This window comes from Ambystoma mexicanum, chromosome 4p (genome assembly GCF_040938575.1).
Source record: "Ambystoma mexicanum isolate Mex_15411 chromosome 4p, UKY_AmexF1_1, whole genome shotgun sequence".
Classification (NCBI taxonomy): Eukaryota; Metazoa; Chordata; class Amphibia; order Caudata; family Ambystomatidae; genus Ambystoma; species Ambystoma mexicanum.
In genome coordinates, this window is record NC_090927.1 from 843,388,120 (window position 1) to 843,403,019 (window position 14,900).

At 47.9% G+C, this 14,900-nt stretch overlaps 44 non-coding genes and 10 pseudogenes across 44 annotated transcripts; all 54 read right to left on the reverse strand.

The window, feature by feature from the left end:
• Positions 1–63: 63 nt before the first annotated feature.
• LOC138464014 (5S ribosomal RNA) lies at positions 64–182 on the reverse strand. Its single transcript, XR_011266598.1, has one exon. It is a non-coding gene; the product is annotated as a 5S ribosomal RNA (ribosomal RNA).
• Positions 183–288: 106 nt separating this feature from the next.
• On the reverse strand, positions 289–407 carry LOC138463261 (5S ribosomal RNA). Its single transcript, XR_011265847.1, has one exon. It is a non-coding gene; the product is annotated as a 5S ribosomal RNA (ribosomal RNA).
• Positions 408–870: 463 nt separating this feature from the next.
• LOC138456651 (5S ribosomal RNA) lies at positions 871–979 on the reverse strand (annotated as a pseudogene).
• Positions 980–1,085: 106 nt separating this feature from the next.
• Positions 1,086–1,204, reverse strand: LOC138459478 (5S ribosomal RNA). The gene has a single exon (XR_011262604.1). It is a non-coding gene; the product is annotated as a 5S ribosomal RNA (ribosomal RNA).
• Positions 1,205–1,310: 106 nt separating this feature from the next.
• On the reverse strand, positions 1,311–1,429 carry LOC138454551 (5S ribosomal RNA). The gene has a single exon (XR_011261223.1). It is a non-coding gene; the product is annotated as a 5S ribosomal RNA (ribosomal RNA).
• A 106-nt stretch (positions 1,430–1,535) lies between these two features.
• Positions 1,536–1,654, reverse strand: LOC138461832 (5S ribosomal RNA). The gene has a single exon (XR_011264439.1). It is a non-coding gene; the product is annotated as a 5S ribosomal RNA (ribosomal RNA).
• A 106-nt stretch (positions 1,655–1,760) lies between these two features.
• LOC138459491 (5S ribosomal RNA) lies at positions 1,761–1,879 on the reverse strand. Its single transcript, XR_011262607.1, has one exon. It is a non-coding gene; the product is annotated as a 5S ribosomal RNA (ribosomal RNA).
• A 106-nt stretch (positions 1,880–1,985) lies between these two features.
• On the reverse strand, positions 1,986–2,104 carry LOC138461948 (5S ribosomal RNA). Its single transcript, XR_011264552.1, has one exon. It is a non-coding gene; the product is annotated as a 5S ribosomal RNA (ribosomal RNA).
• Positions 2,105–2,210: 106 nt separating this feature from the next.
• On the reverse strand, positions 2,211–2,329 carry LOC138464026 (5S ribosomal RNA). Its single transcript, XR_011266610.1, has one exon. It is a non-coding gene; the product is annotated as a 5S ribosomal RNA (ribosomal RNA).
• Positions 2,330–2,435: 106 nt separating this feature from the next.
• On the reverse strand, positions 2,436–2,554 carry LOC138461226 (5S ribosomal RNA). The gene has a single exon (XR_011263854.1). It is a non-coding gene; the product is annotated as a 5S ribosomal RNA (ribosomal RNA).
• Positions 2,555–3,017: 463 nt separating this feature from the next.
• On the reverse strand, positions 3,018–3,126 carry LOC138456652 (5S ribosomal RNA; annotated as a pseudogene).
• Positions 3,127–3,232: 106 nt separating this feature from the next.
• Positions 3,233–3,351, reverse strand: LOC138464736 (5S ribosomal RNA). Its single transcript, XR_011267314.1, has one exon. It is a non-coding gene; the product is annotated as a 5S ribosomal RNA (ribosomal RNA).
• A 106-nt stretch (positions 3,352–3,457) lies between these two features.
• Positions 3,458–3,576, reverse strand: LOC138464787 (5S ribosomal RNA). The gene has a single exon (XR_011267363.1). It is a non-coding gene; the product is annotated as a 5S ribosomal RNA (ribosomal RNA).
• Positions 3,577–3,682: 106 nt separating this feature from the next.
• On the reverse strand, positions 3,683–3,801 carry LOC138464038 (5S ribosomal RNA). Its single transcript, XR_011266622.1, has one exon. It is a non-coding gene; the product is annotated as a 5S ribosomal RNA (ribosomal RNA).
• A 106-nt stretch (positions 3,802–3,907) lies between these two features.
• On the reverse strand, positions 3,908–4,026 carry LOC138461228 (5S ribosomal RNA). The gene has a single exon (XR_011263855.1). It is a non-coding gene; the product is annotated as a 5S ribosomal RNA (ribosomal RNA).
• Positions 4,027–4,489: 463 nt separating this feature from the next.
• Positions 4,490–4,598, reverse strand: LOC138456653 (5S ribosomal RNA; annotated as a pseudogene).
• A 106-nt stretch (positions 4,599–4,704) lies between these two features.
• LOC138461812 (5S ribosomal RNA) lies at positions 4,705–4,823 on the reverse strand. The gene has a single exon (XR_011264418.1). It is a non-coding gene; the product is annotated as a 5S ribosomal RNA (ribosomal RNA).
• Positions 4,824–4,929: 106 nt separating this feature from the next.
• Positions 4,930–5,048, reverse strand: LOC138464050 (5S ribosomal RNA). The gene has a single exon (XR_011266634.1). It is a non-coding gene; the product is annotated as a 5S ribosomal RNA (ribosomal RNA).
• Positions 5,049–5,154: 106 nt separating this feature from the next.
• LOC138456204 (5S ribosomal RNA) lies at positions 5,155–5,263 on the reverse strand (annotated as a pseudogene).
• A 106-nt stretch (positions 5,264–5,369) lies between these two features.
• On the reverse strand, positions 5,370–5,488 carry LOC138454233 (5S ribosomal RNA). The gene has a single exon (XR_011260919.1). It is a non-coding gene; the product is annotated as a 5S ribosomal RNA (ribosomal RNA).
• A 106-nt stretch (positions 5,489–5,594) lies between these two features.
• On the reverse strand, positions 5,595–5,713 carry LOC138462741 (5S ribosomal RNA). The gene has a single exon (XR_011265334.1). It is a non-coding gene; the product is annotated as a 5S ribosomal RNA (ribosomal RNA).
• A 106-nt stretch (positions 5,714–5,819) lies between these two features.
• LOC138453964 (5S ribosomal RNA) lies at positions 5,820–5,938 on the reverse strand. The gene has a single exon (XR_011260662.1). It is a non-coding gene; the product is annotated as a 5S ribosomal RNA (ribosomal RNA).
• A 463-nt stretch (positions 5,939–6,401) lies between these two features.
• Positions 6,402–6,510, reverse strand: LOC138456654 (5S ribosomal RNA; annotated as a pseudogene).
• Positions 6,511–6,616: 106 nt separating this feature from the next.
• LOC138459503 (5S ribosomal RNA) lies at positions 6,617–6,735 on the reverse strand. The gene has a single exon (XR_011262609.1). It is a non-coding gene; the product is annotated as a 5S ribosomal RNA (ribosomal RNA).
• A 106-nt stretch (positions 6,736–6,841) lies between these two features.
• LOC138464657 (5S ribosomal RNA) lies at positions 6,842–6,960 on the reverse strand. The gene has a single exon (XR_011267235.1). It is a non-coding gene; the product is annotated as a 5S ribosomal RNA (ribosomal RNA).
• Positions 6,961–7,066: 106 nt separating this feature from the next.
• Positions 7,067–7,185, reverse strand: LOC138464062 (5S ribosomal RNA). The gene has a single exon (XR_011266645.1). It is a non-coding gene; the product is annotated as a 5S ribosomal RNA (ribosomal RNA).
• Positions 7,186–7,291: 106 nt separating this feature from the next.
• On the reverse strand, positions 7,292–7,410 carry LOC138459515 (5S ribosomal RNA). Its single transcript, XR_011262611.1, has one exon. It is a non-coding gene; the product is annotated as a 5S ribosomal RNA (ribosomal RNA).
• A 106-nt stretch (positions 7,411–7,516) lies between these two features.
• On the reverse strand, positions 7,517–7,635 carry LOC138461949 (5S ribosomal RNA). The gene has a single exon (XR_011264554.1). It is a non-coding gene; the product is annotated as a 5S ribosomal RNA (ribosomal RNA).
• A 106-nt stretch (positions 7,636–7,741) lies between these two features.
• On the reverse strand, positions 7,742–7,860 carry LOC138464075 (5S ribosomal RNA). Its single transcript, XR_011266657.1, has one exon. It is a non-coding gene; the product is annotated as a 5S ribosomal RNA (ribosomal RNA).
• Positions 7,861–7,966: 106 nt separating this feature from the next.
• LOC138465134 (5S ribosomal RNA) lies at positions 7,967–8,085 on the reverse strand. The gene has a single exon (XR_011267709.1). It is a non-coding gene; the product is annotated as a 5S ribosomal RNA (ribosomal RNA).
• Positions 8,086–8,548: 463 nt separating this feature from the next.
• Positions 8,549–8,657, reverse strand: LOC138456655 (5S ribosomal RNA; annotated as a pseudogene).
• Positions 8,658–8,763: 106 nt separating this feature from the next.
• LOC138459527 (5S ribosomal RNA) lies at positions 8,764–8,882 on the reverse strand. The gene has a single exon (XR_011262613.1). It is a non-coding gene; the product is annotated as a 5S ribosomal RNA (ribosomal RNA).
• Positions 8,883–8,988: 106 nt separating this feature from the next.
• On the reverse strand, positions 8,989–9,107 carry LOC138464087 (5S ribosomal RNA). Its single transcript, XR_011266669.1, has one exon. It is a non-coding gene; the product is annotated as a 5S ribosomal RNA (ribosomal RNA).
• Positions 9,108–9,213: 106 nt separating this feature from the next.
• LOC138463262 (5S ribosomal RNA) lies at positions 9,214–9,332 on the reverse strand. The gene has a single exon (XR_011265849.1). It is a non-coding gene; the product is annotated as a 5S ribosomal RNA (ribosomal RNA).
• Positions 9,333–9,795: 463 nt separating this feature from the next.
• LOC138456656 (5S ribosomal RNA) lies at positions 9,796–9,904 on the reverse strand (annotated as a pseudogene).
• Positions 9,905–10,010: 106 nt separating this feature from the next.
• Positions 10,011–10,129, reverse strand: LOC138459540 (5S ribosomal RNA). Its single transcript, XR_011262615.1, has one exon. It is a non-coding gene; the product is annotated as a 5S ribosomal RNA (ribosomal RNA).
• A 106-nt stretch (positions 10,130–10,235) lies between these two features.
• LOC138454552 (5S ribosomal RNA) lies at positions 10,236–10,354 on the reverse strand. The gene has a single exon (XR_011261224.1). It is a non-coding gene; the product is annotated as a 5S ribosomal RNA (ribosomal RNA).
• A 106-nt stretch (positions 10,355–10,460) lies between these two features.
• Positions 10,461–10,579, reverse strand: LOC138461834 (5S ribosomal RNA). The gene has a single exon (XR_011264440.1). It is a non-coding gene; the product is annotated as a 5S ribosomal RNA (ribosomal RNA).
• A 106-nt stretch (positions 10,580–10,685) lies between these two features.
• Positions 10,686–10,804, reverse strand: LOC138463040 (5S ribosomal RNA). The gene has a single exon (XR_011265626.1). It is a non-coding gene; the product is annotated as a 5S ribosomal RNA (ribosomal RNA).
• A 106-nt stretch (positions 10,805–10,910) lies between these two features.
• Positions 10,911–11,029, reverse strand: LOC138461950 (5S ribosomal RNA). Its single transcript, XR_011264555.1, has one exon. It is a non-coding gene; the product is annotated as a 5S ribosomal RNA (ribosomal RNA).
• A 106-nt stretch (positions 11,030–11,135) lies between these two features.
• LOC138464100 (5S ribosomal RNA) lies at positions 11,136–11,254 on the reverse strand. Its single transcript, XR_011266681.1, has one exon. It is a non-coding gene; the product is annotated as a 5S ribosomal RNA (ribosomal RNA).
• A 106-nt stretch (positions 11,255–11,360) lies between these two features.
• Positions 11,361–11,479, reverse strand: LOC138461229 (5S ribosomal RNA). The gene has a single exon (XR_011263856.1). It is a non-coding gene; the product is annotated as a 5S ribosomal RNA (ribosomal RNA).
• A 463-nt stretch (positions 11,480–11,942) lies between these two features.
• Positions 11,943–12,051, reverse strand: LOC138456657 (5S ribosomal RNA; annotated as a pseudogene).
• Positions 12,052–12,157: 106 nt separating this feature from the next.
• Positions 12,158–12,276, reverse strand: LOC138464737 (5S ribosomal RNA). Its single transcript, XR_011267315.1, has one exon. It is a non-coding gene; the product is annotated as a 5S ribosomal RNA (ribosomal RNA).
• A 106-nt stretch (positions 12,277–12,382) lies between these two features.
• Positions 12,383–12,501, reverse strand: LOC138464788 (5S ribosomal RNA). Its single transcript, XR_011267365.1, has one exon. It is a non-coding gene; the product is annotated as a 5S ribosomal RNA (ribosomal RNA).
• A 106-nt stretch (positions 12,502–12,607) lies between these two features.
• LOC138464112 (5S ribosomal RNA) lies at positions 12,608–12,726 on the reverse strand. Its single transcript, XR_011266693.1, has one exon. It is a non-coding gene; the product is annotated as a 5S ribosomal RNA (ribosomal RNA).
• A 106-nt stretch (positions 12,727–12,832) lies between these two features.
• Positions 12,833–12,951, reverse strand: LOC138461230 (5S ribosomal RNA). The gene has a single exon (XR_011263857.1). It is a non-coding gene; the product is annotated as a 5S ribosomal RNA (ribosomal RNA).
• A 463-nt stretch (positions 12,952–13,414) lies between these two features.
• Positions 13,415–13,523, reverse strand: LOC138456658 (5S ribosomal RNA; annotated as a pseudogene).
• A 106-nt stretch (positions 13,524–13,629) lies between these two features.
• On the reverse strand, positions 13,630–13,748 carry LOC138461813 (5S ribosomal RNA). The gene has a single exon (XR_011264419.1). It is a non-coding gene; the product is annotated as a 5S ribosomal RNA (ribosomal RNA).
• A 106-nt stretch (positions 13,749–13,854) lies between these two features.
• Positions 13,855–13,973, reverse strand: LOC138464125 (5S ribosomal RNA). Its single transcript, XR_011266707.1, has one exon. It is a non-coding gene; the product is annotated as a 5S ribosomal RNA (ribosomal RNA).
• A 106-nt stretch (positions 13,974–14,079) lies between these two features.
• LOC138456205 (5S ribosomal RNA) lies at positions 14,080–14,188 on the reverse strand (annotated as a pseudogene).
• A 106-nt stretch (positions 14,189–14,294) lies between these two features.
• Positions 14,295–14,413, reverse strand: LOC138454235 (5S ribosomal RNA). Its single transcript, XR_011260921.1, has one exon. It is a non-coding gene; the product is annotated as a 5S ribosomal RNA (ribosomal RNA).
• A 106-nt stretch (positions 14,414–14,519) lies between these two features.
• On the reverse strand, positions 14,520–14,638 carry LOC138461858 (5S ribosomal RNA). Its single transcript, XR_011264463.1, has one exon. It is a non-coding gene; the product is annotated as a 5S ribosomal RNA (ribosomal RNA).
• A 106-nt stretch (positions 14,639–14,744) lies between these two features.
• Positions 14,745–14,863, reverse strand: LOC138453965 (5S ribosomal RNA). Its single transcript, XR_011260663.1, has one exon. It is a non-coding gene; the product is annotated as a 5S ribosomal RNA (ribosomal RNA).
• Positions 14,864–14,900: the final 37 nt, after the last annotated feature.

Below are 14,900 nucleotides of genomic sequence, written 5' to 3' on the forward strand. Positions count from 1 at the left end.
AGACCTTGCAGTTTTGAAAGGCAATTGAGAAATGGCTCACTTCCTGAACTTGGAGTACAAAAAAGCCTACAGCACCTGGTATTCCCAGGCGGTCTCCCATCCAGGTACTAACTAGGCCCGACACTGCTTAGCTTCTGAGATCAGACGAGATCAGGCGCATTCAGTGTGGTGTGGCCGTAGGCTCTGGGCCTAGTGAGTTTTGTACTTTTAAGCATCTAGTCGGCTAGACCTTGCAGTTTTAAAAGGCAATTGAGAAAGGGCTCACTTCCTGAACTTGGAGCACAAAAAAGCCTACAGCACCTGGTATTCCCAGGCGGTCTCCCATGCAGGTACTAACTAGGCCTGACACTGCTTAACTTCCGAGATCAGACGAGATCGGGTGCATTCAGTGTGGTGTGGCCGTAGGCTCTAGGAATGCTAAGAATATTACTCTTATGCATTTGCATTTAGTAAGCTAAGCCATGCAGCCACTTGCAACATGATACCACGCTCATCGCTCGATCAGGCTCGATCAGGCGAGATATATAAGACTGGTGGGCCCATTCAGGACTCCTATGTCTGGTAGGATAACTTTAATTCATCCATCCTGTGTCTGTTGCAGGGAGGTGGAGAGAACAATCAACACAATAATGGTTTTCTTTCATGCCTCTTGAAGGACTCAATATTCTCTGTACTGCATTACATGTGAAAGTCGATTTATTACCCATGAACACACTACCTGTATGCTAATTCTATGTAAAAAGGTAGCTCCAGCCCTCATGATGTTGTCCAACATTTCCGCTATAAAACGGGATACAATTATTTTGGAAACATACCAAATTTGAAAAATAATTGAGAAGTTGCGCAATTACTAATCATGGAGCACAAAAAAGCCTACAGCACCTGGTATTCCCAGGCAGTCTCCCATCCAGGTACTAACTAGGCCCGACCCTGCTTAGCTTCCGAGATCGGGCGCATTCAGTGTGGTGTGGCCGTAGGCTCTGGGCCTAGTGAGTTTTGTACTTTTAAGCATCTAGTCGGCTAGACCTTGCAGTTTTGAAAGGCAATTGTGAAATGGCTCACTTCCTGAACTTGGAGCACAAAAAAGCCTACAGCACCTGGTATTCCCAGGTGGTCTCCCATCCAGGTACTAACTAGGCCCGACACTGCTTAGCTTCCGAGATCAGACGAGATCGGGCGCAATCAGTGTGGTGTGGCCGTAGGCTCTGGGCCTAGTGAGTTTTGTACTTTTAAGCATCTAGTCAGCTAGACCTTGCAGTTTTGAAAGGCAATTGAGAAATGGCTCACTTCCTGAACTTGGAGCACAAAAAAGCCTACAGCACCTGGTATTCTCAGGCGGTCTCCCATCCAGGTACTAACGAGGCCCGACACTGCTTAGCTTCCGAGATCAGACGAGTTCGGGCGCATTCAGTGTGGTGTGGCCGTAGGCTCTGGGCTTGGTGAGTTTTGTACTTTTAAGCATCTAGTCGGCTAGACCTTGCAGTTTTGAAAGGCAATTGAGAAATGGCTCACTTCCTGAACTTGGAGTACAAAAAAGCCTACAGCACCTGGTATTCCCAGGCGGTCTCCCATCCAGGTACTAACTAGGCCCGACACTGCTTAGCTTCTGAGATCAGACGAGATCAGGCGCATTCAGTGGGGTGTGGCCGTAGGCTCTAGACCTAGTGAGTTTTGTACTTTTAAGCATCTAGTCGGCTAGACCTTGCAGTTTTGAAAGGCAATTGTGAAATGGCTCACTTCCTGAACTTGGAGCACAAAAAAGCCTACAGCACCTGGTATTCCCAGGTGGTCTCCCATCCAGGTACTAACTAGGCCCGACACTGCTTAGCTTCCGAGATCAGACGAGATCGGGCGCAATCAGTGTGGTGTGGCCGTAGGCTCTGGGCCTAGTGAGTTTTGTACTTTTAAGCATCTAGTCAGCTAGACCTTGCAGTTTTGAAAGGCAATTGAGAAATGGCTCACTTCCTGAACTTGGAGCACAAAAAAGCCTACAGCACCTGGTATTCCCAGGCGGTCTCCCATCCAGGTACTAACGAGGCCCGACACTGCTTAGCTTCCGAGATCAGACGAGATCGGGCGCATTCAGTGTGGTGTGGCCGTAGGCTCTGGGCCTTGTGAGTTTTGTACTTTTAAGCATCTAGTCGGCTAGACCTTGCAGTTTTGAAAGGCAATTGAGAAATGGCTCACTTCCTGAACTTGGAGTACAAAAAAGCCTACAGCACCTGGTATTCCCAGGCGGTCTCCCATCCAGGTACTAACTAGGCCCGACACTGCTTAGCTTCTGAGATCAGACGAGATCAGGCGCATTCAGTGTGGTGTGGCCGTAGGCTCTGGGCCTAGTGAGTTTTGTACTTTTAAGCATCTAGTCGGCTAGACCTTGCAGTTTTAAAAGGCAATTGAGAAAGGGCTCACTTCCTGAACTTGGAGCACAAAAAAGCCTACAGCACCTGGTATTCCCAGGCGGTCTCCCATCCAGGTACTAACTAGGCCTGACACTGCTTAACTTCCGAGATCAGACGAGATCGGGTGCATTCAGTGTGGTGTGGCCGTAGGCTCTAGGAATGCTAAGAATATTACTCTTATGCATTTGCATTTAGTAAGCTAAGCCATGCAGCCACTTGCAACATGATACCACGCTCATCGCTCGATCAGGCTCGATCAGGCGAGATATATAAGACTGGTGGGCCCATTCAGGACTCCTATGTCTGGTAGGATAACTTTAATTCATCCATCCTGTGTCTGTTGCAGGGAGGTGGAGAGAACAATCAACACAATAATGGTTTTCTTTCATGCCTCTTGAAGGACTCAATATTCTCTGTACTGCATTACATGTGAAAGTCGATTTATTACCCATTAACACACTACCTGTATGCTAATTCTATGTAAAAAGGTAGCTCCAGCCCTCATGATGTTGTCCAACATTTCCGCTATAAAACGGGATACAATTATTTTGGAAACATACCAAATTTGAAAAATAATTGAGAAGTTGCGCAATTACTAATCATGGAGCACAAAAAAGCCTACAGCACCTGGTATTCCCAGGCAGTCTCCCATCCAGGTACTAACTAGGCCCGACCCTGCTTAGCTTCCGAGATCGGGCGCATTCAGTGTGGTGTGGCCGTAGGCTCTGGGCCTAGTGAGTTTTGTACTTTTAAGCATCTAGTCGGCTAGACCTTGCAGTTTTGAAAGGCAATTGTGAAATGGCTCACTTCCTGAACTTGGAGCACAAAAAAGCCTACAGCACCTGGTATTCCCAGGTGGTCTCCCATCCAGGTACTAACTAGGCCCGACACTGCTTAGCTTCCGAGATCAGACTAGATCGGGCGCAATCAGTGTGGTGTGGCCGTAGGCTCTGGGCCTTGTGAGTTTTGTACTATTAAGCATCTAGTCAGCTAGACCTTGCAGTTTTGAAAGGCAATTGAGAAATGGCTCACTTCCTGAACTTGGAGCACAAAAAAGCCTACAGCACCTGGTATTCCCAGGCGGTCTCCCATCCAAGTACTAACGAGGCCCGACACTGCTTAGCTTCCGAGATCAGACGAGATCGGACGTATTCAGTGTGGTGTGGCCGTAGGCTCTGGGCCTTTTGAGTTTTGTACTTTTAAGCATCTAGTCGGCTAGACCTTGCAGTTTTGAAAGGCAATTGAGAAATGGCTCACTTCCTGAACTTGGAGTACAAAAAAGCCTACAGCACCTGGTATTCCCAGGCGGTCTCCCATCCAGGTACTAACTAGGCCCGACACTGCTTAGCTTCTGAGATCAGACGAGATCAGGCGCATTCAGTGTGGTGTGGCCGTAGGCTCTGGGCCTACTGAGTTTTGTACTTTTAAGCATCTAGTCGGCTAGACCTTGCAGTTTTAAAAGGCAATTGAGAAAGGGCTCACTTCCTGAACTTGGAGCACAAAAAAGCCTACAGCACCTGGTATTCCCAGGCGGTCTCCCATCCAGGTACTAACTAGGCCTGACACTGCTTAACTTCCGAGATCAGACGAGATCGGGTGCATTCAGTGTGGTGTGGCCGTAGGCTCTAGGAATGCTAAGAATATTACTCTTATGCATTTGCATTTAGTAAGCTAAGCCATGCAGCCACTTGCAACATGATACCACGCTCATCGCTCGATCAGGCTCGATCAGGCGAGATATATAAGACTGGTGGGCCCATTCAGGACTCCTATGTCTGGTAGGATAACTTTAATTCATCCATCCTGTGTCTGTTGCAGGGAGGTGGAGAGAACAATCAACACAATAATGGTTTTCTTTCATGCCTCTTGAAGGACTCAATATTCTCTGTACTGCATTACATGTGAAAGTCGATTTATTACCCATGAACACACTACCTGTATGCTAATTCTATGTAAAAAGGTAGCTCCAGCCCTCATGATGTTGTCCAACATTTCCGCTATAAAACGGGATACAATTATTTTGGAAACATACCAAATTTGAAAAATAATTGAGAAGTTGCGCAATTACTAATCATGGAGCACAAAAAAGCCTACAGCACCTGGTATTCCCAGGCAGTCTCCCATCCAGGTACTAACTAGGCCCGACCCTGCTTAGCTTCCGAGATCGGGCGCATTCAGTGTGGTGTGGCCGTAGGCTCTGGGCCTAGTGAGTTTTGTACTTTTAAGCATCTAGTCGGCTAGACCTTGCAGTTTTGAAAGGCAATTGTGAAATGGCTCACTTCCTGAACTTGGAGCACAAAAAAGCCTACAGCACCTGGTATTCCCAGGTGGTCTCCCATCCAGGTACTAACGAGGCCCGACACTGCTTAGCTTCCGAGATCAGACGAGATCGGGCGCATTCAGTGTGGTGTGGCCGTAGGCTCTGGGCCTTGTGAGTTTTGTACTTTTAAGCATCTAGTCGGCTAGACCTTGCAGTTTTGAAAGGCAATTGAGAAATGGCTCACTTCCTGAACTTGGAGTACAAAAAAGCCTACAGCACCTGGTATTCCCAGGCGGTCTCCCATCCAGGTACTAACTAGGCCCGACACTGCTTAGCTTCTGAGATCAGACGAGATCAGGCGCATTCAGTGTGGTGTGGCCGTAGGCTCTAGACCTAGTGAGTTTTGTACTTTTAAGCATCTAGTCGGCTAGACCTTGCAGTTTTGAAAGGCAATTGTGAAATGGCTCACTTCCTGAACTTGGAGCACAAAAAAGCCTACAGCACCTGGTATTCCCAGGTGGTCTCCCATCCAGGTACTAACTAGGCCCGACACTGCTTAGCTTCCGAGATCAGGCGCAATCAGTGTGGTGTGGCCGTAGGCTCTGGGCCTAGTGAGTTTTGTACTTTTAAGCATCTAGTCAGCTAGACCTTGCAGTTTTGAAAGGCAATTGAGAAATGGCTCACTTCCTGAACTTGGAGCACAAAAAAGCCCACAGCACCTGGTATTCCCAGGCGGTCTCCCATCCAGGTACTAACGAGGCCCGACACTGCTTAGCTTCCAAGATCAGACGAGATCGGGCGCATTCAGTGTGGTGTGGCCGTAGGCTCTGGGACTTGTGAGTTTTGTACTTTTAAGCATCTAGTCGGCTAGACCTTGCAGTTTTGAAAGGCAATTGAGAAATGGCTCACTTCCTGAACTTGGAGTACAAAAAAGCCTACAGCACCTGGTATTCCCAGGCGGTCTCCCATCCAGGTACTAACTAGGCCCGACACTGCTTAGCTTCTGAGATCAGACGAGATCAGGCGCATTCAGTGTGATGTGGCCGTAGGCTCTGGGCCTAGTGAGTTTTGTACTTTTAAGCATCTAGTCGGCTAGACCTTGCAGTTTTAAAAGGCAATTGAGAAAGGGCTCACTTCCTGAACTTGGAGCACAAAAAAGCCTACAGCACCTGGTATTCCCAGGCGGTCTCCCATCCAGGTACTAACTAGGCCTGACACTGCTTAACTTCCGTGATCAGACGAGATCGGGTGCATTCAGTGTGGTGTGGCCGTAGGCTCTAGGAATGCTAAGAATATTACTCTTATGCATTTGCATTTAGTAAGCTAAGCCATGCAGCCACTTGCAACATGATACCACGCTCATCGCTCGATCAGGCTCGATCAGGCGAGATATATAAGACTGGTGGGCCCATTCAGGACTCCTATGTCTGGTAGGATAACTTTAATTCATCCATCCTGTGTCTGTTGCAGGGAGGTGGAGAGAACAATCAACACAATAATGGTTTTCTTTCATGCCTCTTGAAGGACTCAATATTCTCTGTACTGCATTACATGTGAAAGTCGATTTATTACCCATTAACACACTACCTGTATGCTAATTCTATGTAAAAAGGTAGCTCCAGCCCTCATGATGTTGTCCAACATTTCCGCTATAAAACGGGATACAATTATTTTGGAAACATACCAAATTTGAAAAATAATTGAGAAGTTGCGCAATTACTAATCATGGAGCACAAAAAAGCCTACAGCACCTGGTATTCCCAGGCAGTCTCCCATCCAGGTACTAACTAGGCCCGACCCTGCTTAGCTTCCGAGATCGGGCGCATTCAGTGTGGTGTGGCCGTAGGCTCTGGGCCTAGTGAGTTTTGTACTTTTAAGCATCTAGTCGGCTAGACCTTGCAGTTTTGAAAGGCAATTGTGAAATGGCTCACTTCCTGAACTTGGAGCACAAAAAAGCCTACAGCACCTGGTATTCCCAGGTGGTCTCCCATCCAGGTACTAACTAGGCCCGACACTGCTTAGCTTCCGAGATCAGACGAGATCGGGCGCAATCAGTGTGGTGTGGCCGTAGGCTCTGGGCCTAGTGAGTTTTGTACTTTTAAGCATCTAGTCAGCTAGACCTTGCAGTTTTGAAAGGCAATTGAGAAATGGCTCACTTCCTGAACTTGGAGCACAAAAAAGCCTACAGCACCTGGTATTCTCAGGCGGTCTCCCATCCAGGTACTAACGAGGCCCGACACTGCTTAGCTTCCGAGATCAGACGAGATCGGGCGCATTCAGTGTGGTGTGGCCGTAGGCTCTCGGCCTTGTGAGTTTTGTACTTTTAAGCATCTAGTCGGCTAGACCTTGCAGTTTTGAAAGGCAATTGAGAAATGGCTCACTTCCTGAACTTGGAGTACAAAAAAGCCTACAGCACCTGGTATTCCCAGGCGGTCTCCCATCCAGGTACTAACTAGGCCCGACACTGCTTAGCTTCTGAGATCAGACGAGATCAGGCGCATTCAGTGTGGTGTGGCCGTAGGCTCTAGACCTAGTGAGTTTTGTACTTTTAAGCATCTAGTCGGCTAGACCTTGCAGTTTTGAAAGGCAATTGTGAAATGGCTCACTTCCTGAACTTGGAGCACAAAAAAGCCTACAGCACCTGGTATTCCCAGGTGGTCTCCCATCCAGGTACTAACTAGGCCCGACACTGCTTAGCTTCCGAGATCAGACGAGATCGGGCGCAATCAGTGTGGTGTGGCCGTAGGCTCTGGGCCTAGTGAGTTTTGTACTTTTAAGCATCTAGTCAGCTAGACCTTGCAGTTTTGAAAGGCAATTGAGAAATGGCTCACTTCCTGAACTTGGAGCACAAAAAAGCCTACAGCACCTGGTATTCCCAGGCGGTCTCCCATCCAGGTACTAACGAGGCCCGACACTGCTTAGCTTCCGAGATCAGACGAGATCGGGCGCATTCAGTGTGGTGTGGCCGTAGGCTCTGGGCCTTGTGAGTTTTGTACTTTTAAGCATCTAGTCGGCTAGACCTTGCAGTTTTGAAAGGCAATTGAGAAATGGCTCACTTCCTGAACTTGGAGTACAAAAAAGCCTACAGCACCTGGTATTCCCAGGCGGTCTCCCATCCAGGTACTAACTAGGCCCGACACTGCTTAGCTTCTGAGATCAGACGAGATCAGGCGCATTCAGTGTGGTGTGGCCGTAGGCTCTGGGCCTAGTGAGTTTTGTACTTTTAAGCATCTAGTCGGCTAGACCTTGCAGTTTTAAAAGGCAATTGAGAAAGGGCTCACTTCCTGAACTTGGAGCACAAAAAAGCCTACAGCACCTGGTATTCCCAGGCGGTCTCCCATCCAGGTACTAACTAGGCCTGACACTGCTTAACTTCCAAGATCAGACGAGATCGGGTGCATTCAGTGTGGTGTGGCCATAGGCTCTAGGAATGCTAAGAATATTACTCTTATGCATTTGCATTTAGTAAGCTAAGCCATGCAGCCACTTGCAACATGATACCACGCTCATCGCTCGATCAGGCGAGATCAGGCGAGATATATAAGACTGGTGGGCCCATTCAGGACTCCTATGTCTGGTAGGATAACTTTAATTCATCCATCCTGTGTCTGTTGCAGGGAGGTGGAGAGAACAATCAACACAATAATGGTTTTCTTTCATGCCTCTTGAAGGACTCAATATTCTCTGTACTGCATTACATGTGAAAGTCGATTTATTACCCATGAACACACTACCTGTATGCTAATTCTATGTAAAAAGGTAGCTCCAGCCCTCATGATGTTGTCCAACATTTCCGCTATAAAACGGGATACAATTATTTTGGAAACATACCAAATTTGAAAAATAATTGAGAAGTTGCGCAATTACTAATCATGGAGCACAAAAAAGCCTACAGCACCTGGTATTCCCAGGCAGTCTCCCATCCAGGTACTAACTAGGCCCGACCCTGCTTAGCTTCCGAGATCGGGCGCATTCAGTGTGGTGTGGCCGTAGGCTCTGGGCCTAGTGAGTTTTGTACTTTTAAGCATCTAGTCGGCTAGACCTTGCAGTTTTGAAAGGCAATTGTGAAATGGCTCACTTCCTGAACTTGGAGCACAAAAAAGCCTACAGCACCTGGTATTCCCAGGTGGTCTCCCATCCAGGTACTAACTAGGCCCGACACTGCTTAGCTTCCGAGATCAGACGAGATCGGGCGCAATCAGTGTGGTGTGGCCGTAGGCTCTGGGCCTAGTGAGTTTTGTACTTTTAAGCATCTAGTCAGCTAGACCTTGCAGTTTTGAAAGGCAATTGAGAAATGGCTCACTTCCTGAACTTGGAGTACAAAAAAGCCTACAGCACCTGGTATTCCCAGGCGGTCTCCCATCCAGGTACTAACTAGGCCCGACACTGCTTAGCTTCTGAGATCAGACGAGATCAGGCGCATTCAGTGTGGTGTGGCCGTAGGCTCTGGGCCTAGTGAGTTTTGTACTTTTAAGCATCTAGTCGGCTAGACCTTGCAGTTTTAAAAGGCAATTGAGAAAGGGCTCACTTCCTGAACTTGGAGCACAAAAAAGCCTACAGCACCTGGTATTCCCAGGCGGTCTCCCATGCAGGTACTAACTAGGCCTGACACTGCTTAACTTCCGAGATCAGACGAGATCGGGTGCATTCAGTGTGGTGTGGCCGTAGGCTCTAGGAATGCTAAGAATATTACTCTTATGCATTTGCATTTAGTAAGCTAAGCCATGCAGCCACTTGCAACATGATACCACGCTCATCGCTCGATCAGGCTCGATCAGGCGAGATATATAAGACTGGTGGGCCCATTCAGGACTCCTATGTCTGGTAGGATAACTTTAATTCATCCATCCTGTGTCTGTTGCAGGGAGGTGGAGAGAACAATCAACACAATAATGGTTTTCTTTCATGCCTCTTGAAGGACTCAATATTCTCTGTACTGCATTACATGTGAAAGTCGATTTATTACCCATGAACACACTACCTGTATGCTAATTCTATGTAAAAAGGTAGCTCCAGCCCTCATGATGTTGTCCAACATTTCCGCTATAAAACGGGATACAATTATTTTGGAAACATACCAAATTTGAAAAATAATTGAGAAGTTGCGCAATTACTAATCATGGAGCACAAAAAAGCCTACAGCACCTGGTATTCCCAGGCAGTCTCCCATCCAGGTACTAACTAGGCCCGACCCTGCTTAGCTTCCGAGATCGGGCGCATTCAGTGTGGTGTGGCCGTAGGCTCTGGGCCTAGTGAGTTTTGTACTTTTAAGCATCTAGTCGGCTAGACCTTGCAGTTTTGAAAGGCAATTGTGAAATGGCTCACTTCCTGAACTTGGAGCACAAAAAAGCCTACAGCACCTGGTATTCCCAGGTGGTCTCCCATCCAGGTACTAACTAGGCCCGACACTGCTTAGCTTCCGAGATCAGACGAGATCGGGCGCAATCAGTGTGGTGTGGCCGTAGGCTCTGGGCCTAGTGAGTTTTGTACTTTTAAGCATCTAGTCAGCTAGACCTTGCAGTTTTGAAAGGCAATTGAGAAATGGCTCACTTCCTGAACTTGGAGCACAAAAAAGCCTACAGCACCTGGTATTCTCAGGCGGTCTCCCATCCAGGTACTAACGAGGCCCGACACTGCTTAGCTTCCGAGATCAGACGAGTTCGGGCGCATTCAGTGTGGTGTGGCCGTAGGCTCTGGGCTTGGTGAGTTTTGTACTTTTAAGCATCTAGTCGGCTAGACCTTGCAGTTTTGAAAGGCAATTGAGAAATGGCTCACTTCCTGAACTTGGAGTACAAAAAAGCCTACAGCACCTGGTATTCCCAGGCGGTCTCCCATCCAGGTACTAACTAGGCCCGACACTGCTTAGCTTCTGAGATCAGACGAGATCAGGCGCATTCAGTGGGGTGTGGCCGTAGGCTCTAGACCTAGTGAGTTTTGTACTTTTAAGCATCTAGTCGGCTAGACCTTGCAGTTTTGAAAGGCAATTGTGAAATGGCTCACTTCCTGAACTTGGAGCACAAAAAAGCCTACAGCACCTGGTATTCCCAGGTGGTCTTCCATCCAGGTACTAACTAGGCCCGACACTGCTTAGCTTCCGAGATCAGACGAGATCGGGCGCAATCAGTGTGGTGTGGCCGTAGGCTCTGGGCCTAGTGAGTTTTGTACTTTTAAGCATCTAGTCAGCTAGACCTTGCAGTTTTGAAAGGCAATTGAGAAATGGCTCACTTCCTGAACTTGGAGCACAAAAAAGCCTACAGCACCTGGTATTCCCAGGCGGTCTCCCATCCAGGTACTAACGAGGCCCGACACTGCTTAGCTTCCGAGATCAGACGAGATCGGGCGCATTCAGTGTGGTGTGGCCGTAGGCTCTGGGCCTTGTGAGTTTTGTACTTTTAAGCATCTAGTCGGCTAGACCTTGCAGTTTTGAAAGGCAATTGAGAAATGGCTCACTTCCTGAACTTGGAGTACAAAAAAGCCTACAGCACCTGGTATTCCCAGGCGGTCTCCCATCCAGGTACTAACTAGGCCCGACACTGCTTAGCTTCTGAGATCAGACGAGATCAGGCGCATTCAGTGTGGTGTGGCCGTAGGCTCTGGGCCTAGTGAGTTTTGTACTTTTAAGCATCTAGTCGGCTAGACCTTGCAGTTTTAAAAGGCAATTGAGAAAGGGCTCACTTCCTGAACTTGGAGCACAAAAAAGCCTACAGCACCTGGTATTCCCAGGCGGTCTCCCATCCAGGTACTAACTAGGCCTGACACTGCTTAACTTCCGAGATCAGACGAGATCGGGTGCATTCAGTGTGGTGTGGCCGTAGGCTCTAGGAATGCTAAGAATATTACTCTTATGCATTTGCATTTAGTAAGCTAAGCCATGCAGCCACTTGCAACATGATACCACGCTCATCGCTCGATCAGGCTCGATCAGGCGAGATATATAAGACTGGTGGGCCCATTCAGGACTCCTATGTCTGGTAGGATAACTTTAATTCATCCATCCTGTGTCTGTTGCAGGGAGGTGGAGAGAACAATCAACACAATAATGGTTTTCTTTCATGCCTCTTGAAGGACTCAATATTCTCTGTACTGCATTACATGTGAAAGTCGATTTATTACCCATTAACACACTACCTGTATGCTAATTCTATGTAAAAAGGTAGCTCCAGCCCTCATGATGTTGTCCAACATTTCCGCTATAAAACGGGATACAATTATTTTGGAAACATACCAAATTTGAAAAATAATTGAGAAGTTGCGCAATTACTAATCATGGAGCACAAAAAAGCCTACAGCACCTGGTATTCCCAGGCAGTCTCCCATCCAGGTACTAACTAGGCCCGACCCTGCTTAGCTTCCGAGATCGGGCGCATTCAGTGTGGTGTGGCCGTAGGCTCTGGGCCTAGTGAGTTTTGTACTTTTAAGCATCTAGTCGGCTAGACCTTGCAGTTTTGAAAGGCAATTGTGAAATGGCTCACTTCCTGAACTTGGAGCACAAAAAAGCCTACAGCACCTGGTATTCCCAGGTGGTCTCCCATCCAGGTACTAACTAGGCCCGACACTGCTTAGCTTCCGAGATCAGACTAGATCGGGCGCAATCAGTGTGGTGTGGCCGTAGGCTCTGGGCCTTGTGAGTTTTGTACTATTAAGCATCTAGTCAGCTAGACCTTGCAGTTTTGAAAGGCAATTGAGAAATGGCTCACTTCCTGAACTTGGAGCACAAAAAAGCCTACAGCACCTGGTATTCCCAGGCGGTCTCCCATCCAAGTACTAACGAGGCCCGACACTGCTTAGCTTCCGAGATCAGACGAGATCGGACGTATTCAGTGTGGTGTGGCCGTAGGCTCTGGGCCTTTTGAGTTTTGTACTTTTAAGCATCTAGTCGGCTAGACCTTGCAGTTTTGAAAGGCAATTGAGAAATGGCTCACTTCCTGAACTTGGAGTACAAAAAAGCCTACAGCACCTGGTATTCCCAGGCGGTCTCCCATCCAGGTACTAACTAGGCCCGACACTGCTTAGCTTCTGAGATCAGACGAGATCAGGCGCATTCAGTGTGGTGTGGCCGTAGGCTCTGGGCCTACTGAGTTTTGTACTTTTAAGCATCTAGTCGGCTAGACCTTGCAGTTTTAAAAGGCAATTGAGAAAGGGCTCACTTCCTGAACTTGGAGCACAAAAAAGCCTACAGCACCTGGTATTCCCAGGCGGTCTCCCATCCAGGTACTAACTAGGCCTGACACTGCTTAACTTCCGAGATCAGACGAGATCGGGTGCATTCAGTGTGGTGTGGCCGTAGGCTCTAGGAATGCTAAGAATATTACTCTTATGCATTTGCATTTAGTAAGCTAAGCCATGCAGCCACTTGCAACATGATACCACGCTCATCGCTCGATCAGGCTCGATCAGGCGAGATATATAAGACTGGTGGGCCCATTCAGGACTCCTATGTCTGGTAGGATAACTTTAATTCATCCATCCTGTGTCTGTTGCAGGGAGGTGGAGAGAACAATCAACACAATAATGGTTTTCTTTCATGCCTCTTGAAGGACTCAATATTCTCTGTACTGCATTACATGTGAAAGTCGATTTATTACCCATGAACACACTACCTGTATGCTAATTCTATGTAAAAAGGTAGCTCCAGCCCTCATGATGTTGTCCAACATTTCCGCTATAAAACGGGATACAATTATTTTGGAAACATACCAAATTTGAAAAATAATTGAGAAGTTGCGCAATTACTAATCATGGAGCACAAAAAAGCCTACAGCACCTGGTATTCCCAGGCAGTCTCCCATCCAGGTACTAACTAGGCCCGACCCTGCTTAGCTTCCGAGATCGGGCGCATTCAGTGTGGTGTGGCCGTAGGCTCTGGGCCTAGTGAGTTTTGTACTTTTAAGCATCTAGTCGGCTAGACCTTGCAGTTTTGAAAGGCAATTGTGAAATGGCTCACTTCCTGAACTTGGAGCACAAAAAAGCCTACAGCACCTGGTATTCCCAGGTGGTCTCCCATCCAGGTACTAACGAGGCCCGACACTGCTTAGCTTCCGAGATCAGACGAGATCGGGCGCATTCAGTGTGGTGTGGCCGTAGGCTCTGGGCCTTGTGAGTTTTGTACTTTTAAGCATCTAGTCGGCTAGACCTTGCAGTTTTGAAAGGCAATTGAGAAATGGCTCACTTCCTGAACTTGGAGTACAAAAAAGCCTACAGCACCTGGTATTCCCAGGCGGTCTCCCATCCAGGTACTAACTAGGCCCGACACTGCTTAGCTTCTGAGATCAGACGAGATCAGGCGCATTCAGTGTGGTGTGGCCGTAGGCTCTAGACCTAGTGAGTTTTGTACTTTTAAGCATCTAGTCGGCTAGACCTTGCAGTTTTGAAAGGCAATTGTGAAATGGCTCACTTCCTGAACTTGGAGCACAAAAAAGCCTACAGCACCTGGTATTCCCAGGTGGTCTCCCATCCAGGTACTAACTAGGCCCGACACTGCTTAGCTTCCGAGATCAGGCGCAATCAGTGTGGTGTGGCCGTAGGCTCTGGGCCTAGTGAGTTTTGTACTTTTAAGCATCTAGTCAGCTAGACCTTGCAGTTTTGAAAGGCAATTGAGAAATGGCTCACTTCCTGAACTTGGAGCACAAAAAAGCCCACAGCACCTGGTATTCCCAGGCGGTCTCCCATCCAGGTACTAACGAGGCCCGACACTGCTTAGCTTCCAAGATCAGACGAGATCGGGCGCATTCAGTGTGGTGTGGCCGTAGGCTCTGGGCCTTGTGAGTTTTGTACTTTTAAGCATCTAGTCGGCTAGACCTTGCAGTTTTGAAAGGCAATTGAGAAATGGCTCACTTCCTGAACTTGGAGTACAAAAAAGCCTACAGCACCTGGTATTCCCAGGCGGTCTCCCATCCAGGTACTAACTAGGCCCAACACTGCTTAGCTTCTGAGATCAGACGAGATCAGGCGCATTCAGTGTGATGTGGCCGTAGGCTCTGGGCCTAGTGAGTTTTGTACTTTTAAGCATCTAGTCGGCTAGACCTTGCAGTTTTAAAAGGCAATTGAGAAAGGGCTCACTTCCTGAACTTGGAGCACAAAAAAGCCTACAGCACCTGGTATTCCCAGGCGGTCTCCCATCCAGGTACTAACTAGGCCTGACACTGCTTAACTTCCGTGATCAGACGAGATCGGGTGCATTCAGTGTGGTGTGGCCGTAGGCTCTAGGAATGCTAAGAATATTACTCTTATGCATTTGC